This window comes from Gorilla gorilla, chromosome 9 (genome assembly GCF_029281585.2).
Source record: "Gorilla gorilla gorilla isolate KB3781 chromosome 9, NHGRI_mGorGor1-v2.1_pri, whole genome shotgun sequence".
NCBI classification, from domain to species: domain Eukaryota; kingdom Metazoa; phylum Chordata; class Mammalia; order Primates; family Hominidae; genus Gorilla; species Gorilla gorilla.
In genome coordinates this window covers 131,428,921-131,445,227 of record NC_073233.2, presented here as the reverse complement: position 1 = coordinate 131,445,227, position 16,307 = coordinate 131,428,921, and the positions used below count along the sequence as shown (strand labels likewise).

At 46.0% G+C, this 16,307-nt stretch overlaps 1 protein-coding gene across 7 annotated transcripts in view; it reads right to left on the bottom strand.

Moving 5' to 3' along the window:
* Positions 1–16,307, bottom strand: part of GRAMD1B (GRAM domain containing 1B) — a 262,296-nt gene that overhangs the window by 107,182 nt on the left and 138,807 nt on the right. The window contains exons 1-2 of one of the 7 annotated variants that reach the window (XM_031015843.3): positions 10,795–10,871; positions 10,137–10,180 (exon numbers count right to left, since the gene is read on the bottom strand). The exons of the other annotated variants lie outside the window; for them this stretch is intronic. The gene's annotated coding sequence lies outside the window, so the exon portion shown is untranslated. Of the gene's footprint in view, positions 1–10,136; positions 10,181–10,794; positions 10,872–16,307 lie in introns of those variants that run through there. 7 annotated transcript variants of the gene reach the window in all.

Sequence of the window (16,307 nt, the reverse complement as noted above, 5' to 3'; positions counted from 1 at the left end):
ATTGAAAATGCATAAATCAGTCACATGCAATGGAGGAGAACAGGTGAGAGGTACTCCTGCAATTGTCATTTGTTCTTTATACTTTACACATTTTTATATATTTTATAAATATTATTTATTTTCCTTTTTCTTTCTTTTTTTTTTTTTTTTTGACAGGGTCTCACTCTGTTACCCAGGCTGGAGTGCAGTAGCATGATCACGGCTCACTGCAGCCTCCACCTCCTGGGCTCCAGTGATTCGCTCACCTCAGCTTCCTGAATAGCCGGGATTGCAGACACGCAGCACCATGCCCAGCTAATTTATTTTTATTTTTATTTTTTGTAGAGATGGAGTTTCGCTGTGTTGCCCAGGCTGTTCTTGAACTCCTGGGCTCAAGCAATCCACCCGCCTTGGTCTCCCAAAGTGCTGGGATTGCAGGTGTGAGCCATCACGCCCCCCTATATATTATTTTGTATTAGCTAACTATTCAATGCAAACAATTTTAAAATAAACAGAGTATTTAGAAAACAACTGAACACCAACCCCTTTTGGGTTTTTATAAACAGGCTTGATAAAGAGGGGGCGGGGCACAGGGGTCTAGACAATATTTTGTGTTACCTGCATTTTCACAACTATACTTTCACAAAAATTGGCCTTTCTGAGTCCACTAATTTAATGAACATGAAGTTGGTTTGATTTGTATTACTCCAAGTCTCTTGTTACCACGGTTTCTTCTGAACTTTACTGGGTTTAGAATGGAGGCCGGAAACAGTTCAGCTTTTTCCTTTTGATTTCAGCTGCTTTGACTTTCTGTTGGTCTCCTATGAGTCTTAAAGTCTCGTCTACCCTGGTACTGTTCCTTTCCTAATCCAACAAAAACATGATTGGTGTTTCTTGCCTCATCCATAAATGGGGACTAGAATGGTAAGAGGTGACCAGAGCATGCTGCTGTTGACCTTGCCTGCAGACACCCAGGGCCATCCGGCCAAGGGAAACCTGGAAGCTGTGAACTCAAATGCCACAATATCGGCTCCTATCTCAGGCTTCCGCCACTGAGTGGCAGAAGCCAAGGGAGAATTCAGCCCTCCTGCCTCCCACCTCCTCATCTGGAGCTCTTTCCACCACCAGAATCCCATGACCTTGGGTAAGCCACTCCAAGACTCTGGCTCCCTATCTGGAGCAGAAAATAAACGACAGGATCCCTGAAGCTCTCCTTCTAGCTCAAGTTCTTGGATTCTGTGCTGCTCTCCCTATGCGCCCCTCTTTGCTCCAGGAGCAGGAGCGCAGCAGCGCTGCAGTACCGGGGCATAGCTGCATGCCTCTAGTTGCTGGGAAATCTGGGGCAGAGCAGTGCTGCAGTCACACGCTGGGGAATCAAAGCTCCAAACTCAGGCAGGGGAGTCATCAGGCGTTGAGAGTGTTATATTTAAGGAGCATTTTGGAGGTCAGGAAGCAAGTTAGAGAGGAGCAGCGGGGGAGGAGCAGCCTCCTAAACACTCCATTTCCACAACAAGCCTCTTTCTAGTCCTCCAGCCAAAATCCGCTTCCAAACTGCACTCAATAGAGAGCCTGTGTGAGCTGACCAGCAGATGGCCAGGGCTGCACCCCGATCAGGTGCTCCCCACCACTTCCCTGTCCTCTCCCTCCCTTGGCACTCTCCTCTCCCCACCCTCTGCCACTATTAGTCACTGGCTCTGGGGTGACAGTGTGGGCTGCAGGCATTGGCCTCGCCTTCTAGCCTGTTCATCTGTGTCAGCTCCCAGCTTGGAGCCTCCAAAGCCAGCCCCTCCCTTCCTATCCTTGGTACCCTTATGCACACCCCTGCCCTCCAGGCCCACCATCTGGGTGAAACAGCGCTGTGCAGGGCAGGCACCCGGCCAGAGGGCTAGCAAAGGGTGGCAGGCTTGGGGGCAGAGCAAAGCGGGGCTGTTTGCTTCAAGAATGCTTCATTCTGCTCCTATGGCCTTCTGGATTTACTGAAGCCACTGGAGTTAAAAAATAAAATGAATAGAATCACCTCCCGCCAGGCTTCTTTGCCCCTCCTTCACAATCTGCTAATCCAGAATATTCCTTCAGGCAATAAACAGGATGAGCAATATCAAAGCCAAATTCCACTCAGCTTCGTTCTGCCCCTAGGAAGGGGAGGAAGCAAGACTGAGGCAGCCAGGGCTTCCGTGGAAGGCTCTGATCCTCTGATCACTCTAGAATCTAAAGTGGTTGCGCAGACCTCATGCCCAGTGATTCTTACAGCAGCCCAGTGAAGTGCTAAACCACACTTAACACAAGACACGCAGGCTTAGTGAGGTCTAGTTATCTTCCTACTAGTACTGCCATTGCTAGCCGCTCTATAAGGTTGTAATTGGTAAAAAGAGGAAAAAGTAAAAGGTAAAAACACCACATCTGAGAATCACAAGCCCCCTCATGCAACTCGGGGTAAGGAAACTCCTTAGCCAGGCCATACATTGGGATCACCTCCCTCACTGAATTCAGTGCAACACCCAACTAAGCTCTCTCTCTTCCCCCTGTTTAAGCAGCCATCGATATCCCTTCTCCAAGGAGACTTTGTCTTGATGAGGAGACAAGAGCTCTGTCTGGCAATGGAAATCCCCATAAAGGATTCCCCGCTGTATCCCACTTTCCCCTTCACCTCCAAAATCTTCCTCCCGCTTCCTGAATGCTTGACTGCCTGACTAGTGTTGGTTTCTCTGCACGCTTGCTTATCCCGGTGTCCCGGATCACGAGACCCCTTCTGCTAATGCACTTAATGGTGGCCCCAAGGAGGTAAGAGCCCTGCTGTCAGAAAGCTGCACACACCTCAGAGAAACCCCACAACCAGGAGAGGGGCCGCCGCCTGAAGTCACTCATCATCCTAATTACACACGTAACAAAAGAAAACATCTCTCCTGCCAGATGGAAGAAAGAAGGCAGATTTCTAATCACCCCCGTGGCTCCTCCTGGTTTATCCTCAGGAGAAATTCAGGGTGACTGACGGTGTTAGGGACCCAGGAGGGTGCTTATAAACTCAGGTTCTCTCCGGGAGGGGGCACCCATACACCCACAGCCAGCTGCTTCCTGTTGTCCTCCCACCAAATGGGGATTTCTGCTTCTTCCACTAAATTACATATCAGTATTACCATTTTTAAAAATACAGATGAATTGAGCGTTAACTCATTTTAAAAGTGAAAGTCGTCTGCCCAAGGACACAATAAGAATGTATTTATTGTTGGCAGAGAAATTGCTCGATGATAGGACAAGTGCAGAAAAACCGCATTCTTCATTGAACAGGGACTGACACCACCCCCAGTGGTGTGTATTGTGGTTTAGCACCGGGATTCTAGAATTAGCCTTGAGTTCAAATCTATACTTAACAGCTATGTGACCTTGAGCAACTTACTCCATTTCTCTAAGCCTCAACTCCTTCATCCATTAAACAGGTGAGGATGACAAGCACCCATCAGGTTGCTATGAGGAGCGGATGACACTAAGAGCAAGTAAGTGCTCAATACATTTTCACCACTGCTGTGATTATTCCCAACCCATGTCCACAGAACCACCACTATATACTACAGGAACCACAGACTCCATTCCCTGCTCCTAATCTACTTTTTCTCCTTTATGTCAACAAATTTTCCAATTTTCCCAATTTTGTTGGGAATATTTTTGCATTGTTTTATGCTCTTTCTGTTAGGTCAATCAGCTGTTTATTTTTTCAACAAGAACTGTACATATGGCTGGGAGCAGTGGCTCATGCCTGTAATCCCAGCACTTTGGGAGGCTGAGACAGGTGGATCATTTGAGGTCAGGAGTTTGAAACCAGCCTGGCCAACATGGTGAAACCCCGTCTCCACTAAAAACACAAAAATTAGCTGGATGTGGTGGTGGGCACCTGTAATCCCAGCTACTCGGGAGGCTGAGGCAGGAGAATTGCTTGAGCCCAGAAGGTGGAGGGTGCAGTGAGCCAAGATTGTGCCATTGCTCTCCAGCCTGGGTGACAGAGCGAGACCCCGTCTCAAAAACAGAACCATACTTATGGAGCGTCTAATATGTTCATGACCCAAGCAAATCACAATGATATTTCAAAGTTAGAGCCAGAGTTCTCCTTGATCTCAAGTCAATAATCCAACAAGGAAGATAAAAGATGGGCATTAAACTATATTAAATAACACTAACTTAAAATATAAGGCGACAAGTCTCTAAGAGATGCTTATCTAATCAGAAGGACATATCTCTGTTTTCCAAAACGAGCATAGGTTTGTAATCATTACACCAATTTTTTTTTAATCAACAGACGAGTAATGGTGAATAGTCTCAGCTGACTTACATTAAGTCTGTCTGTGATATTTCTTGATTAGTCTGGTCTTAACACAAAAGAGCCAGAAAAAGGATCCAATATTTGTCATCATCCTTTATGGAGACAAGAGCTTCCTATTTGCATGAGAGGTGTCCAGAAATAGTGCCTTCGGAACATATTGCTACTATCACTGCCAATAAATGCAGGTTTACTTGGATGGAGCATCTAATGAGTTCGACTTTAAACAGTTTCATTTCCAGTCATCGGGACATTTTCTCAACAGCGCTCTAAGGTTAGGGCAGGGGAAGCTTTAAGTTGTTTCAGGCACAGATACCCACTACCTTCTCTCAACATCACAACAGACATGAGACTGGCATATCATGAGTAAACCAAAGGGTTCAGCTTCCATCCATTTTGTGACCAGCGCTATTCAGTAAATGCTTTTCCATGCACTAAGCCACTAGCTACCTTTGATGATCCAGTGGCACTTGTGTGCTGGAGTATACCATGATGGGGTTTTTACATGGATTGGTAATGAATTGAGAAAAATTAGGACAATGTGGTAAACACCAAAAGGTTAAATATGTTGGCTGGGTTACAGATCACACCTGTAATCTTGGCACTTTGGGAGGCTGAGGTGGGCAGATCACTTGAGCTCTAGTGTTTGAGACTAGACTGGGCAACATGGTGAAACCCTCATCTCTACTAAAAATACAAAAATTAGCCGGGCGTGGTGTTGCCCACCTGTGGTCCCAGCTACATGGGAGGCTGAGGCAGGAGGATTCCTGGAGCCCCGGAGGCGGAGGTTGCAATGAGCTGAGATGATGCCACTGCACTCCAGCCTGGGAGACAGAGCAAGACTCTGCCTCAAAAAAAAAAAAAAAAAAAAAAAAAGGTTTTTAAATATACATATACATAGTGGTGGTAGTTCTATATTTTAGTTTAGTTGCTAGCTTTCATAGGTAAAATAAATAACTGGTAATTCTGTGCTGGTCCGCCAATTTTTTTCAATCTCTCCACAAAATCCAGAAGTTCAGACTCTCCTATGAAGAAGGCTCTCTGTTCTAAGACCTCATCCTATAAGGAGAGCCTCTGCCTCTCAACTGCTGTGACGGGGCATCTGATTTTTTTGGATTTTGGAATATTTGCAGGCTACATAGTCAAATCTGAAGTCTGAAATGCTCTAATGAGTATTGCCTTTGAACGGCATGTTGGCACTCAATACGTTTCAGGTTTGGGAGCATTTCTAATTTCAGATTTTCAGATCTGGGATGCTCAACCAGTACCACTCCCTAACCTCAGACACAAATTTCTCATTGTTTCCGAACAACTTCACCTAGATATCTCACGGGCAGTTCAGAGCCAGTAGAATAAAGGGAACTCCTCACTGTCCCACTGTCTCCTCCCAACTCTGACGTCTTGTATCAATCTCAAATCACACCACCAGCTACCAAGTGACCCAGTCAGAAACCAACGATTCACCCTAGACTCCTCCATCTCCCATTTAATTAGGAACTACGTCGTGTCAGTTCTAGCACCTGAAATATGACTAGTGTGCTTCTTGCTGTCAACGTTCACCTGCCTTTCAATTCTTACCTTTAGGTTTGCAGTTGCAGTTACCCTCTCCTGTTTGTTCATTCACCAAATATTTATTGAGCATCTATCACCTGCCAAGTAAAATGCTAAGTGCCAGGCTTTCTGTGAATTAAGAAACAAAACACACAATCCCTGCCCTCAAGGAGCTCACAGTCTAGTGGGGACAGATAGATGTAAAAATAATAATAATAATAAAGTTATCAGAGATGGAGCAAAATGAGGCAATTATCTTACTTGTCTACCTTGGAGCCAGGGTACTTTCTCAAAAGCAAACCTGATGGTACCTCGAAGTCCTTCAGCTGTTCACAGTGTCTATGCAGTCTCAGCACTGCACGGGCTTTCACAGCGTTTCAGCTCCCTGCTTCTGTTTCTGGTTTTGACATTTGCCTCTTGTCTTCCACATGCATCCTAAGCGCCAGTCCTGCCAAGCTACTTGTCGTGCCCTGGGCCCTGCCATGTCCATCCTGGGCCCACTATTCTCTAACAGATCTCTGCACCCACAGCCACCGTTCAGTGACTATCTGTGGTGTGCCAGGCATTAATCCTAAGACATTGCATTTAATCCTCATGATAATCCCAGCGTATTGATGGTGAACTCACGGACAAACGAGGAAACTGAGACCAGGGAAGGCCAAGATAACCCACTCAAGTTCACAGAGCCAGAAAGCAATAGGGTCAGCATTTGAACCTAGATATGTCCAACTCCAAATCACAGCCACATCATCTTTCCTCTCTTGTCCACCTGATAAATTCCCACCCACACTTCAGGTCTCAGATCAAATGTAACTTTCTTTACAAAGCCCTTTATGAACTGCCCAGTCAAGTAATTCTTCTTGCGTCCCTGATTTTGAACCTATTACCTTGTGTTGCCATAATTTGTTTACTTGTCTGTCTCCCCCGAGGACCCATGAACAACTCTTCACGGTGATTGTGAACTACCGATCTCTAAACTCTCCATACTGAACTCTCTCCACTGGCATACAGTCAGCATTTAATAACCCTCTGGTGAATGAATGGGTTAATTAATGCTCCCTAACCTCTTTTCTCAAAGTTAAGACAAAAACTCTTGCAAGCACAGTGGCTCAAGCCTATAATCCCAGCACTGTGGGAGGCCAAGATGGCAGAATTGCTTGAGCCCAGGAGTTCGAGACCAGCCTGGGCAACATAGTGAGACTCCATTTCTACAAAAAATAAAAAATTAGCCAGGTGTGGTGGCATGCACCTGTAGTCCCAGCTGCTCAGGAGGCTGAGGCAGGAGGATCACTTGAGCCCAAAAAGTTGAGGTTGCAGTGAGCCATGATCACACCACTGCACTCCAGCCTAGGCGATAGAGACCCTGTGAAAGAAGAAAGAGAGAAAGAAAGAAAGAAAGAAAGAAAGAAAGAAAGAAAGAAAGAAAGAAAGAAAGAAAGAGAAAGAAAGGAAGAAAGGAAGAAAGAAAGAAAGAAAAGGAAGGAAGGAAGGAAGGAAAGAAAGAAAGAGAGAGAGAGAAAGAATGGAAGGAAACCAACTCTCAGTAACAATTCATCATCTACATATTTTAACACAGTCAGGTCAGGCTATCCGATGGGCCTAGTCTGAGGTGCAACCTTAAAAAAAAAAAAAGAGTAGTACTATGACAATGCAGTGGAGTAATAGAACCTCAAAATCCAGACTCCAGAAGGTGAAGTCACACCTGTAAAAGCTCTACTCCAGGAACTGAAAAGAGTCTAATAGGGAATGTTGTCATAAGACTGACCACACCTCCACCAAAAGCTATTTCATTCCAGGGTAAATTAACCCAGTACATTGCGGCTAGGGGAAATTCGGGGAATAGTATCTCAGAAATAAAAAGGGAACCCTGAGATAAGGGGGATGCATTTTTCAAGTATTTAGACATTTAAAAAGTGATATTGAAACTGTATGTAAGTTACTTACAAGCTGCTTTTATGCATTATCAGAGATTCCAGGACATTGGCCATAATATGTAAGTTCCTCTTGTACCTGGGCTTTGTACCTAGACTATACAAATAGGCTCTTTATGGGAGCATCTTGATCAGTTAAAAGTTCTTAAACTTTTTTGAGTAATAAGCCTCCTGGGTAGCTGATGAAAGCCAAGGATACTCTCCCCAGAAAAATGTACAGAGATACAAAATTCTGCCTACCAATGAAGGGGGCTCGTGGACCCTCCCCTAAAGTCCATTCAGAGTCCTGAATGGTTCACAGGCAGACTGAAAATACCTGAAGTAAGTTTCCAAAGGGTCTGGATTAGAGAAGGTAAAAAAAAAAAAAAAAGATTCACAATGCTGCTTTGAAATGACATCGGTTTCTGTTAGCCAATCAGATTCTCTCTAGGTCAAGGTCCTGAAAGTAAATGCCTCAGCCTCCTGAGTAGCTGGGACTACAGGTGCATGCCACCACACCTGGCTAATTTTTCATGTTTTGTAGAAAATAAAAAAGGAATGATTCATCTCTAACATCTGATGCTATACCTGCTTAGATCGTGTGCAATCCGGACTAAGGGATAGCAAGGGCCTAAGTAAAATCAGGCTGTTTCTGCCTCCATATGCAAATACAAACTAAACAGACCTTTCCAAACTAGCCACAGAATAAATCCCCAAAATCCCCAAATCACACCTTTTCCAGAGCACTTGCCACCACCATCCCCTGAGAACCAGCTGGTTGATAACAAACCACCTACAACCTCAAGAGCTAGTTCACTAGAGGCTTTGCAAGGCCCTGGTGAAGACAGACAGCAGCATTCCCACCAGACAGCAAACTGTTTGCAGCAGTTTGGGATCCAAACACAGTTGCAGATGCCTGCTTTCATGGTCGCCACTGCCCACTGTCAAGGTAGTACAAGCACTTTGCACCACCCCATATTCAAAGGGGCTATTCAGATGTTTGTGGAGGAAAGGAAAAGAGAGAGGAAGGGGAGACAGAGGAGAGAATGGGTCCAGGGAGACCTGTTCTCTATAGTTTGCTCTCTCTGGCTCCTTTCTAAGAAAACTGAGAATTTGACAGATCTAAACTGATTAAAACAACAGATGTGTGTAATTTTCACCTTTGTGCAGACCAGGAGATAGAAGTCCGGAGAAGTTAAGTGACTCGGATCTGATCACACAGCCTGTAGGGCTGGGAGGAGCAGAAAACCAAGTTCTATGATTCCCAGAGACATGTTCTAGCCACTGTAACACATTCCTGCCGGTTCAGGCTGGCAGCAGACGTGCCGCTTGGGCTTCCTCTCTCATTCTCTCCTCCATACACAACACAGGATACCCAACCTGCTCCAGAAGTCTGAGCCTTGTCCAGTCTTCCATCTCTGAGAGAAAGGAGACCCTGCCATCTGGCCAAAAAGCAAGGCTCCCAAATGAAGGGCTGAGATATTCTCGAAGGATTACATCTCTCCCTGCACACTGGAGCTGGGGTTGGGGCTGCACAGACTCAGCCTCCTTAGATGCCCCCATCCACTCACAATGGCTCTAACTCCTTGTTTGGAAAAATACACAGAAAAGCAAATTTCAAATTGCAAGCAGGAGCCAGGAGAGATTTGAAAGCTATCTCAGGAACGCCCTCTAGCGTGCCCACAGAGTTTGAGCAGCGCAGCACCCAGGCCCCATTCCCTGGAGGTGCCCGGGCCCGCACTGCCATTGGGGCATCCGGCGAGCAGTGGGCGGGGCCAGCGGCAGCATCTGCCACTCACATACAAACTCCTCTGCAATCCCAAGGCCAACGTCTGCTGCAGGATGAGAGGCAGTCTCTGCTTTTAAGACTGTCCAGCCCGCACCAACCCCACCCATTCCTTATACAACAGGGAGAAGCAAACAGAAGGTGAAAAGAAAGTGTGGAGGTTGCACAAATGGAATGCAGTGCAGAGAAGAAGCAGAGGAAGAAGACAGAGAGAGAGAGAGAGAGTGAAAAAGAGGCATAACTGAAAAAGAGACATGATAAAGAGAAACAAAAAATAGGGCAAGGCTAAAGAAAAGAACGGACATATAAGTGAGTGCAGATGAAAGCTACAGATACCTCCACCCCCCACCCTGCACCCCTCATCCACCCACTCCGACTTCCAAGCACACCAAGGTGGGGCATGTGCTTTGTAGGACCTGGCACCTCCTCGCCTCTCCTGAGGTCTTGGTGCTCACAACATTTCCCTCCACTCTGACACAGCCCCTGGATGCTCACGAGTGGCGGGCTGAGGGAGAGGAGGAGAGAGAAAAGTGAACCAAAGGCAGAACTCGCCAAGCGAAGCCACTTACGCACAGTGCGGCCGGCAGCATTTCCATCCTACCTTTGCTGTCGCCATGTCAGCCGGCTCCATGATCTCTGCTTGGCCTAAGGAGCAGCGGCACCATCCAGAGAGAAAAGGCAGAGTCACAAACGTCCACCCACGGAGAACAAACCACCCCTCTGGAAGGCTGGGGAAAATAAGACACCTATTTCCACTCTCTGGCCCCCTGGGACTTCCTCAGTTTCTGGGTAAGAGGTCAGAGTCTGGAGGTCCACAGCAAGCAGGGGGGCCCGTCTCCTGTCTGTGTTCCACAGACGCCCAGGAGGCTGAGTCAGGGGGCACCTCCCCTGGCCTGGTACTTCTTCCCAGGAGCGAAGTGTGGGTCTTCCCAGGCTCCCCCTGTTGAGAGGGAGAGGGCACAAAGACGGAGGCCTGCCCTCCCATCACCCCGCCAACTGGTACCCACAGGTCAGGATGAGGGGGGCATGTGGGAAGAGGCCAGCTGGCAGGTAATGAGCAAGAGCCGGGGGGAGCAGGAAGGGAGAAGGTCAGCAGCTGGTGGCGGGCAGGCGGGTGTGAGAACCTCAAGAAGGTGCAGGCACTCAGCTGGAAGCAGAAAGGTGCTGTGCAAGGAAGTGCCGGAGCCACAAAGCCGGAGCCTGGCACGGTAAGGTGGAGAATGCAAAAGGAGAGAAATTCGCCCGGTGAAGCCACTCACCTTGCAATAACATTCAGACTGACTGAGGCCTACACAGGAGCCAGGAGCGGGCGGTTCACACACCCCCACTCCACTCCCAGAGACTCACAGCCTCTGTCTAAAGGTACATGAGAGCAGCCGGCAGCCTGGCTGGATCTGCAGAGGCCCCTGGCTCTCTCCGAGCAGTCTGATTGGAGGAGCAGGATGACTTCATCCAGCCCCATTCATCACTCTAGGTTTCCTGCCCAGCAGGGACAGGCCGCTCGCTTGCAGTGACTACAGCTTCCTCTCTGGCCCACTTTACTCGGTCAACCTAGGATAAGCTGCATCCATCAGGGGAACCCTGAGGAAGGGGATCAGAGTATCCCAGCCCTGTTGGGAAGAGAGGAACAGGCTGCTCACATTCCCAAGACAGTGGAAGGATTCTACTTAAAACACAGTACATATATTCACTGTGTGTGTTTGCGGTGCCAGAGCTGGCATCCATACAACAGAGCAAGGCTTCTAGAAACTGGTGAGGAAACGGGGTGTACGCTCTGGTGAACCACTGACCTTCTTGACAAAAACATGAAAATAAGCCCATCCAAATATTTAAAGATATTTCTCCCAATCAGAAAGAATAATCTATGGAAAAACACCCATGTCCTTCCTGAGGCATCTCTAAGTACCTCCCTCCTATCATTTTCCCCCATCAGCTCCCCTAAAGCAGCCCCTGAAACATGCTATCCTATCTTCTGTTAAGGATGTCAGTTCCTTCATGCTTGTGATCTCACATCTACAAAAGGCTACAAGTGAGTAGGACCTTACAGCTTCAGCTCCCATTTTGCAGATGAGCAAACTAAGGCCCAGATAAAAAGCCAAAGGGTCAAAACAAGGATGTCAGTCTCCCAGTGTTCATTTCCATGTAGACTTTACCCTCAGAAATGGTGAGATCCTCAGAGAAAATTGACCCCTCCTTATTTACTCCTTCCTTTCCTCCCCCACACCTACTCCCAATCCAGCCCCAAGACCACAGAAAAAAAACAACAAAGCAAGTGTTAGATAAAGTAAAACATAATTTAAAAAAGAAGGCACGGCCAGGCACGGTGGCTCACACCTGTAATCCCAGCACTTTGGGAGGCTGTGGTAGACAGATCACCTGATGTCTGGAGTTGGAGACCAGCCTGGCCAACATAATAAAACTCCGTCTCTACTAAAAATACAAAATTAGCCAGTCATGGTGGTACACGCCTGTAGTCCCAGCTACTTGGGAGGCTGAGGCAGGAGAATCACTTGAACCAAGTAGGCAGAGGTTGCTGTGAGCCAAGACCATGCCATTGCACTCCAGCCTAGGCAACAAGAGCAAAACTCTGCCAAAAAAAAAAAGAAGGCAATGATTGCGCGATCATTTATTACCTTGCTTCTGTTCAAGTCTGACTTTATAACCAAGCAACTCAATCAGGTAGATCAACACAGGCTAGGAAAGAGTTTCCCAAAGAACTGATGACACTGACAACACAGTGCTCACGGGTCTGGCTTAACTACAGGAACAATAATTGTGACAACTCTCATTTGTACAGTGCTCCATAATTTGCAATGCATTTCTGTTGTAGTTTGAGTGTCCAAACTCATGTTGAAATTTAATGGTCACTGTAACAGTATAGTATTAAGAGGTGGAACCTTTAACAGGTAATTAGGTCATGAGAGTGGCCCTCATGGATGGTTTGATACAGTTATCCTGAAAGTAAGTTAGTTATCATAAGAGTGGGCTCCCAATAAAAGGATGAGATCAACCGATTTTCTTCCTGTCTAAGGCACTCTCTTGCCCTTCTGCCACAGGGTAACTCAGCACAAGGCCTTCCCCAGATGCTGGTGTTACGCTTTTGGACTCCCCAGCCTCCAAAACCATGAGCTAAATAAACTTCAGTTCTTTATCAATTACTCAGCCTGTGGTGTTCTGTTATAGCAGCAGAAAAATATACTAAGATCATTTCCAAATCCATTACCCTCCATGGATACTGAGAGCCGTGTGAGATCAACACTGTTTCCCCCCACGTTAAAGATAACTAAACTGAGATTCAGAGACTTTAAGCAACTTGTCCAAGGTCACACAGTCAGTAGAGCAGAACTGAGACTCAACCCCATATTCACTAAGTCCAAATTCCTTTCCACTAAACATCATAATACCAAATTTCCAACCTCTTAACATTTTCCTCCTCAATCTGCACCCAAGTCCTGCTCCCTATTACTATAGTTTGGTAGAGAATATAAAACCTCAATTGGACACTTCCCTTTGAGGCCTTTTTTTTAATTGAAGATGGCAAATTATAAAAAATGCATTATTAAACATTAAGAAAAAAATCTTGGGACTATTCAGAGATTGGTATATACATTTAAACAAATCTCCTATGTCCTATGTACAGTGAAAATTGCTTTTAGGTAAAAAGTATTTAAATGAATTTACTCATGTTCACCTTATTTTAATTTAACTGCTCTGATTCAAATTGAGGTAAGGGGGAAGGATGTATATCCTGATACAGGCACACATCCTGTTAGAGGAACGTGTTTTTTTTCCAGCCACAATAAACAATTCAACACTTCTCCCATTCCTATTCCATCCCACACTAATAAAAAAGGTTGAGGATGAGAGTAGTGGAATTTAGGCTAATAGATGGTTTTCTTTAGCCTATTGCCTGGTTTCTATAAGCCCTAGACTATGGTCTTGAATACAATAAACTTGAAAAGCCATGAGGCTTCGCTAGCACTGCAGTAGAGTAATCAATCATACCCCCACCACAAACCAAAGGTGTGGGGGCCAAGCCAATCTACACGTCATCTTCTCTGCTCAGAGGCCTGTAACGTTTCTTCTGGCTCTTGCTGTGGCCTGCCATCCTCTTTATTCCTGGGCTGATAGTCAAATGTACAAACACATGGAGAGCAGAAGGCTAGTATCCATGGAGAAGGATGTTCTATTACATCAAAATCACACAGAAATCAGATCCATGTTAATGGGGGTCCACCCAGTCTCCTGAATGACCAAAAACATCTACCGACTCAGTGTTTAAAGAACTGTGACACAGCCCTGGTGAACATGTGCAGAAGGCTTCAGAAGCACCATATGTGTATTACACGGAGATTCATATGTCTGAACTCAAAGCAGGAGGGAGAGTGCTGTTAACTGCAGAGTAGACAACCTAGAAGTTGGGGCTGGGCAGGAGGCAGGGAACAGTGGGGCTGGGCAGGAGGCTTTAATGAGAGTGGAGAGAAGTCCCAGAGTCAAAGAAAACTCCAGAAAAGAGAATGAAAGAGAAAACATGGTGGGAGAGAGGGGGAGGGGTACTAATTCAGGTTGTCTAAATAAAACCCATTGAATCCCTACCTCTGCTGCTACTAACCAGAAAGGACTTGATCTAAATAATTCTTCATAAGATAATTAGTTTCTCTATTGTATGCATTTGCTTTTTGCTTTTTGAACTAGAGACCAGAAGCTCCCTCTTCTGCAACTTAGGCTTATTTCATTTTGCCTAATATTTAATGAAATACAGAAAGAAATGCCTCTTTATAATATCATTCTCTCTCTAGGACAATTATCTCTACTAATTGCTTTACCCTGGGTATTACTTTCTAACTCCTTAATCACTGTACTTATACACTAAGTTAAAGAGAGACAGAAAAAAAAAAACCAAAAAACATGCTTTTGAAAAGAGGCTGGAGTGAGTTCTGGCAGGGGCGTGGGTGAAGGGGTTGCAGGAAGCACAAGCACCAAATTCCCTAAGGACAGCTCCGAGGCTGGACACTGCACTTGCTTCTTTAGGAAGAGCCTCCATGGCAGCTGCCTCTTGGGAGGTGGGGCTGCAAGGAAACCGAGTGAGGCTGTTTCAAACCCTGGTCACATCAACCTCCCCTGCTGCACTCTGGGACATGTAGTACTGAGTGACAGGCAGTGCTGCGGCCATGTTTGCATTGCTTATGGAGTGTGTGGCTTGATCTCTCTGCCTGTCCTAAGCCTATAAATACAGATCAGATGCTTTTGCCAAAGAGGTGAAATCCCTTCTCTCCAGAGTCTGGGTGCTGATTGTAAACTGAGAAGATGGTGATGAAACAGAAAGAGATTCACAGAACTACAAGGGACTTGAAATAAGGAAGACCTTGAGAGGTCACTAGATGTAGACGCTCCCTGTATACGTAGATGACAGGTTCTCTAAAGAGGAGAAGAGAGGGAGAGAAAGAAAGAAGAAGGAAGAAAGAGAGAGAGAGTGAAAGAGAAAGAGGGCAGTGTGTCTGTGTTCCCATAAGGATGTGTATCTGCTTCAGTGCCTTTTCTTTTGCTTGTTAACCATCAACTTCTAGAGGCAGCTGAGCGTGAGGAAGAGTTTCAGCTTGAATTCTGACTCGACCACTCAGCCACCATCTGTGAATCTTGAGCAAGTTACTTAGCCCTGTGTGCCCCCATTTCCTCATCTATAAGACAGGGTTAATAATATTATTCAAGTCATAGGCTGTTACGAAGATTAACTGAGATAACATATGTAAAGGGATTAGAGTTGTGTCTGGCACATAATAAAAATTACCTAAGAGTTAGGTGTTTGTTTTTCATTCAGTGGTTTACCACCTGTCTTCCCCTAATCCATGTGACCTTTTACCCCAGAGCAGGAAATTTTATGTCCCCCACAGAATTGATGATTGTAGAGGTAGAGTGGACAGCAGTAAAACCCACCTGCTGTTTTAGGTGAACAAAGACATCAAAACAAGCTGAGCATGATGGCTCACGTCTGTAATCCCAGCACTTGGGGAGGCTAAGGGGGAAGAATCACTTGAGGCCAGGAGTTCAGGACCAGCCTGGAAAACAGAGTGAGAGACTCCCATCCCTTAAAAAAAAAAAAAAATTAATATATTTTTTAAAGACATTGAAAGAGAGAGGTGAGACAGTCACTAAAATAAGGAAATGATAGAAAAAGAGGAATAAGGAAATACAACAGGACATACTTGCCGAACGGGGTGTCCGACATTAAGAGGGGCTTTTGGGAGAGTGGTAGAAAAATGTCATCAAAAACAGTAAGAGTCTACATGGAAATAAAGAAAATTCATAAAGAAAATTAGAGAACTGGTTGGGCATGGTGGCTCAAGCCTGTAATTCCAGCACTTTGGGAGGCCAAGACTGGAGGATCGCTTGAGATCAGGAGTTTGAGACCAGCCTGGCCAACATGGTGAAACCCCATCTCTACTAAAAATACAAAAATTAGCTGGGCCTGGTGGTGCACGCCTGTAATTCCAGCTACTTGGGAGGCTGAGGCATGAGAATCGCTTGAACCTGGTAGGCGGAGGTTGCAGTGAGCCAGGATTGCACCATGGCACTCCAGGTTGAGCAGAGCCAGATCTTGTCTCAAAAAAGAAAATCAGAGAAACTGATCTGGTTGGAAGTGGGAGGAGAGAGGTGAAACAGAGAGGAGCTGTGGATGGAGAGAAGCTGCCTGGCACAAGAAAAACTAGCACAGCGGGAGTCACTGCTGCAAAGGTCAAGTCTGAATTGGTCTTGCCAATCTGCACTGCTCTCT